The sequence below is a fragment of the Triticum aestivum genome, chromosome 1B, assembly GCF_018294505.1.
Source record: "Triticum aestivum cultivar Chinese Spring chromosome 1B, IWGSC CS RefSeq v2.1, whole genome shotgun sequence".
NCBI lineage: Eukaryota > Viridiplantae > Streptophyta > Magnoliopsida > Poales > Poaceae > Triticum > Triticum aestivum.
Genome location: NC_057795.1, coordinates 395,207,903 through 395,214,266, shown reverse-complemented (window position 1 = coordinate 395,214,266; position 6,364 = coordinate 395,207,903). Strand labels below are relative to the sequence as shown.

Sequence of the window (6,364 nt, the reverse complement as noted above, 5' to 3'; positions counted from 1 at the left end):
ATTGGTTGGAGGGTTGCGGCCACAAAATCGTCATCCTCCGGGCGGGAGTTCCACGTTAATTTCCGCGAACCAACGGCGACGGCCAATGGCGCTCCAACGGGGGCTCCTGGGCGGGTCCCCTGATTTTTCCTAGGACGGGAAATTCCTCGCGCAGTCGCCTTCTTTATTTGGCCGGGTGGCTTCCTTTTGTTAACCCCTTCGATACCTTCCCTCCCTCCGGCCGCCTTCCCACCCCGTCCACTAATCGGCAGTCGAGTTTTTTCCTCCCTACCTTATAAATCCAGTGCACAGTGCCCGCACCCACCCCACACCACGCCCTTTCCTCTCCGGGCTACGCGGGCAGGGGAAGCCGCGGACGCGCCGTCCTCCCCGCTCCTCTCCTTCTCCTCGCTCGCTTAGCCATTTCTGGTGAGCGCCCTGCCCTCTCAGATCTACCCGTTTTTACCGCGTTTGATCTCCGCTGGCTCGGATTTACTCACTTAATTCGTTGGTTGTTTACCGCCCTGTGCAGTTGGTGATTGGCCCGTTTTCGGCGGAGGAGAGGGGATCGATCGAGCTCCGCCAGCGGCAGGAAGGATGGTGCGGGGGAAGACGGAGATGAAGCGGATAGAGAACGCGACGAGCCGGCAGGTGACCTTCTCCAAGCGCAGGAACGGGCTACTCAAGAAGGCCTTCGAGCTCTCAGTGCTCTGCGACGCCGAGGTTGCGCTCGTCGTCTTCTCCCCTCGCGGCAGGCTCTACGAGTTCGCCAGCGCCACCAGGTACCCTCCCCCACGCAAACGCCAAATCTTGAATCTAGTTTCCCTGCTGCTGTTCGAAATCCGGTTGCTGCTTGTGGGTTCTTGGGTTCATGGGCGAGGCGACGACACCGTCCGGCCGTCTAGCGGTCTAGCCGGCGTTTGCAATGCCGCGGTTGCTATTATTGGAGGCCGCGAACTCTTGTAGCGCTGCTGCCATTCTTACCCAAAGTGTCCGTACGGACCCGGTGCACACAGCTAATCAAAAAGCACAGGCCTGCTAGCTCGCTCTGCCTTTTGTCTCCGTCTCTCCCACAAATGTCACACAGCACACCACAACCTTTGAGGCCGCTCTTCCTTCTCTCACTTTTGTCACACACACACACGCATGCACCTTTTGGCTTTTGGCTTTTGCTTTTTTTTCTCCCCTCGATTTCTCAAGCTCCCTCTCACTCCCCCCGCAGTATCTCATGGAGCCTGGCAGCCTGCATTCTCCCTGGCCTCTTCTCCTTCTTTCTTTCCTTTGGATCACGGCTGCTAGCGAGTCGAAGAGGTTCTGAAAAATGAAGGACACACATGAGATCGTGGCTGGTACATGGAGCACAAGGCCGAAATTAATGATGAACAGCCAATGGGATCGATGCTGGGAGTAAAAGGAGGAAGGAAGGCTGCGGCTACAGATGGAGAAAAAAGCTCATGTGACGTCCGGACTCGGGACTGCGAGCTTCACCTATAGAAGCAAAGTAATAATTTCTCTTGTCTTGGCACTTCGCAGTACCACCGCTGATTTGACCTGATTTCTCTTCCGCTCTCCAGTTGCGTCAGTTCCGTTCGAGGTATGGGCTGTGATTCGGCTGTGTGACCTTGGTCACAGTGGCACCGTACGCTGATTTCTTGCTTGATTGGTTGGGGTCCGCGCTCCCTGTCAGTTTGTGTGGTACATGCGATACTGTAGTTTCTGGGAGCTTTCTGATCCGGGTTTCCTTCGCATTTGACGAGTTTTAGTTCAGTCCTAAGCAGGAAAACTGCATGTTTCGCCTGGGGCTGTAGGGTTTCATGCGTTGACCCTCATCAGCTGATTCGTCTTAATTTAAGTGTACGATAGAGAGCTTATTACTTTGGTAGACCGCGGGCTAATCCACCTTAAACTTCTGTATGAAATCATAGTAGTATGTTTCGATCATTAATATATTATGACAGGTCGTTTTTCCATGTCTTGGCCTAAACTTTCAGTACATATGATCTAGCCATATTCGGTAATTTTTCTATCTCCATGTTGGTAGATTTTTCCTGCCAACACTGTTAAGCACATCACTTCTCCCAACTAAGTATGTAGACATGTCTTAAAATTTGGCTACATATATAGTGTGACTAACCAAACCACGTTCAAACGTACCAGGCAGGCCTCGATAGGTTCGTGCATAGCCAATTGGTAAATGCGATAATAACAGTACATTGCTTTTGTTACTATTAATTTTGTCATGTACTCCCTCTAATATAAGAGCGTTTCTTATATTAGTTTGCGGAGGGAGTAGTTTATGTTTGGACGAATCGGAGGAGTATATGTGTTCATCTCTGTACTTGAAGCTAACAAGCAAACTGTAATTTTAGTAGGACGAATTAAAGATATTTTCTACAGCCTTACCAACGAAATAATATGTGCAAGTTACCGATGTATTCAGGCATTCAACATAGTTAGATGTTTCATGTTGGCAAGGAAGAGCAGTAGAAGCAAAGTTGATGCTTACCATTGCCTATAAAGTTGGCCGTGCTTAGTAGAGTTAGTTTCTTTGTCTATAAAAGAACCAACTCCTAGTAACATAAGCTTGTGCCAAAATATAGCCTCAAATATAAAAGACCATATAAAGCAGATGTGTGTCATTTCTTGTGTATATGTGTGAGTATCAACTCTGGGAACTTTTATTTGCGCTGAGAATTATAAGCACCATATGATGTGCTTTCTTTGTTTTCCTTCAAAATTCTTTAGTGTTGTGTAATCAATGATCACTCCGTTGTAACTAAGGAACAATTTAAATAGCCGGTCAGTGTTTCAGAATTAAAGAAGGGACTGTTTTGATAACGAGATAAAGTATTATGGGAAGTTCCATGGAAAACACGAAGACCCCCTTTTTTATCCAATTACTATTTATTCCCTAATCCTTGTTTTTTCTTTAAATCTAAATGATATTTCTCAAATTAATAACTCAATAGCAGGCAACCATGGCAATAATACTAAAAGAACCAAGTTGTGCAACATTATAGTTGTACTCCCTCCATCCTGAATTAGTTGTCTTAATAGTTTTGTCTAGGTATAGATGTATCTAGACACATTAAAGTGTTAGGTATATCTGTATCTAGACAAAACTAAGACAACTAATTTGGGACGGAGGTAATATTACATACATCGATCATTTGTCATGACAAGTATACTTTCTTTTCTTTTGTTTTTTGGGGAGACAAGTATACTTTTTAGATCGAGTATTTTATCTTCTAACAGTTATCTACAGTACGGTCAGACATAGGTTTCACACACTTCAAATTCGAAACAAACATGCATGTTATCTGTATGTAACTCTATTGATAAATCAATCCAATTGTATTACACGAAAATAGAGTGTTCCCTATGCTTTGCTAAAATTTCATGTTATATTAGACTATTCTTTTAACTCACAAAAATATGTTCAAGTGGTACTAACACTAGTCTATAGAATAATTGGGCTACATTTCGTGAGATAAAGTGTTGATTTCTATATTGTATGCTTACCAACAAGTTAATGATAGGTCTTGAACAATTACGCACTGAAGGAACTTGCACCCTCCGTTCCTAAATATAAATCTTTGTAGAGGTTTCAATATGAACTACATACAGATGTATATAGACATATATTAGAGTGTGGATTCACTCATTTTGCTTCGTAGTTCATATTGGAATCTCTAGAAAGACTTAGATTTAGAAACGGATGGAGTACTTTACTATAGTACCATTTTTATTTAGTATAGAAAATTATTAATAAAAGTATTTACAAGAAATAGAAAATGTAATTATTTAGTATAACATTTTTCTATTATAGTAAATATCACATGCAATATTTATTGTCCATGTCCACTTCTAATGTAATTATATTTCGCCGATGGTACTGTAGTATTTGGACTAAACATCGAGCATAAATTATCATGATTATTTTTCCCTAACAAGTTTTTTTTCCGTTGGACAAATTTGTTTCCTTCAGTGATAATCATCTGTTCCCCATCTTATCTGCTACTGTATTAGCTTGGTAGGCTAATATTTAGTTTGTTCTTATCCGCGTATGTTAGAAAATATTTATATGCAAGGTCTATTGCGTGCACAATAGCGGGCATTAATCGATAAATGTTATCCAGCCTTTCTGATTTTCCTGCACTTGTGGCGCAACTAATTCTAAATATGTGTAATGTCTACTTATGGTTCGGAGACACCTTAACCAATTCTAAGACACTGTTGCCAGATTGCTTGCCTTAATTGACACACTGCCCTTTTGTATCATGAAAGATAATCATAGCCGACCACAGTGTGAATACGAATACCCATTTAACATTATCAAATTACCTTTCACAGTCTAAAGCTGTAATTTTTATGTACTAAAGCAGTGACAATTAATATGTATTAAAGGGAGTAGTAACATTAATCAAAGTTTGATGCATGGATTTAAAACTGATTAACACACTTATTTACTTAGTAAAACATATTAGGGCTAACTAACCTAAACTAGTACAACTAAAGAATGTTGCATGGGATTTCTCACGTAGTACCATTCGTTATGGCAATGTCAGCTTTGAGTCAAACAAGTCCTTATTCGGCCAGAACCATACTCGCTCCAAACGCCGAACGGGCTGCCCGGATGCAAAAATGCCCCCCAACCGGTCTCCTTGTAGCTGGCCTAAACGCCCGGCCTGACCGACACTCTTCATATCTAGCCTAAATTTAGGACGGATATAGGGCGCCCGGACACGTCTAGACACGCCTGCCACGTCGGATCCGGCCCGCTGACCCACACAACCTCTCATAAAATGGACCCTATCTGCACCTTCGGCCGAAACTCTAGCCGCATTCCCCTTCACTCCAGTCTACTCCCTCTGCCCACAAGCTCCCGTCCGACGATCTCTTTACCTTCCCCGACATGGTGACCAGTGGATCCGAGTCCTACACCTCTAGATCCGTTGACCCCGAGCTCATCGCACGCGGCCCCAAGGAGATGACCGTCCACCTTGCGCTCCGCCGCTCCAGGGAGTAGGCAGCCCGACAGCGACGCTCGAACTCCTTCCGTCGGGAATTCATTGCGTCCGCCCAAATGGCGCATGGATCCGGTGCGAGGTGTGTCGCGGCTGCATCACCGGAGGCAGTGGGTCCGTTTGGCATCCCAACACGCCGGCGGATGCGCAACCGCTTCGTTGGTGCGCCGAGGTGAATGCATATGGGCGTCCGCCGATGCCAATATGGTGCGGCGTGCTCGCCGTACAAGGCAGTGGCATAGGAGACGGCAGAAGCCCTCGCGGAGGTGGACGTTGGCGAGGCGGAGTCGCATTCTCTGGCGCCCTGTATCGTGCACCAGTCTGGGTGCCGCAACCGCGTCGTGGTGGACGTTGCTGGCTCCTCCAAGGCGGATACATCATCGATCTCACGTCCACTGTCACAGTGAAGGTTCCGGACTCCGACGAGAAAGAGTAGGGCATGGGAGACGGTGGCGCCTTGAGTCCCATGAGCCGGTCCGTGTCCCATGTCCTACTCTACCTCGCCAGCGACCGGACCAACACTTCGAGGGGTGCGGCCGGCCGTCGGACATGGGCACGACAGAGCAGGTTGAGGTCCGCTTAGGTTAGGTTTTACGTTGCATGTAATAATATGGATTTGATGATTTAAAAATGGTGTTTGTAGTTGTGGGATCAACTTTTTGTGTGTTGTCCGGTCGTTATCCGCGGACGCTTCCGCGAGCATTTGGAGGCCGGATTTATGCAATTGTGGTTGTAGATGCTCTTACTTCAGCCATGCGATCCTCACATGGTCACATATCTTTTGAATCTGGTTCATCAAATGATATCCAACGGCTGAACTGAGGTAGCAAAATAGCATCCAAATATGGATTTACAATTGATAAATCACCATTAGAGTTTCATCCATTGTAATTTAAAGAGCGGGCATACTAGTAGGAATCTTTGGCTACCGAGTGATTTTTTCTTTATAAGGGGTCAGGGTTTGCGGTTACCATGGTTACAGGATATGAATATGCTTCCTTTTTGCAAAGAAAAGAAAAGAAAAGAAAAGAAAAGAATATGCTGAGAGTTACTTCAGTGCTCTAGATAATTAAAATTCTGGTAACTGCTCCGTAACCACTCAATTATGAGAAATCCTTGCTGATTAATTGGGCCAGCCGGAAGTAAAGGTAGGAGTAGTTCATTTTTGTACCCGTAAGCTCATTTAACGAGGGGTTGGAAATGCAATTGGCGGTAATCAAAATTAGCACCCTGCCTCACATTACCATGTTATGTGGGGCAAGCATTACCGCCACCAGCACAAAGTCTTGGCCTCAGCTGAACCATCTCTAGTAGGCATCGCAAATTCGCAATCCTCGTGTAATTTCGGCATCAAAGAA

The 6,364-nt window shown here is 45.3% G+C and overlaps 1 long non-coding RNA gene and 1 pseudogene across 1 annotated transcript; both read left to right on the top strand.

The window, feature by feature from the left end:
* The first annotated feature begins 213 nt into the window (after positions 1-213).
* The window catches only part of LOC123126961 (MADS-box transcription factor 56-like), an 11,977-nt pseudogene continuing 5,826 nt past the window's right edge, over positions 214-6,364 (top strand).
* Positions 1,007-1,949, top strand: LOC123126977 (uncharacterized). Its single transcript, XR_006462158.1, has 2 exons — positions 1,007-1,480; positions 1,554-1,949. It is a non-coding gene; the product is annotated as an uncharacterized lncRNA (long non-coding RNA).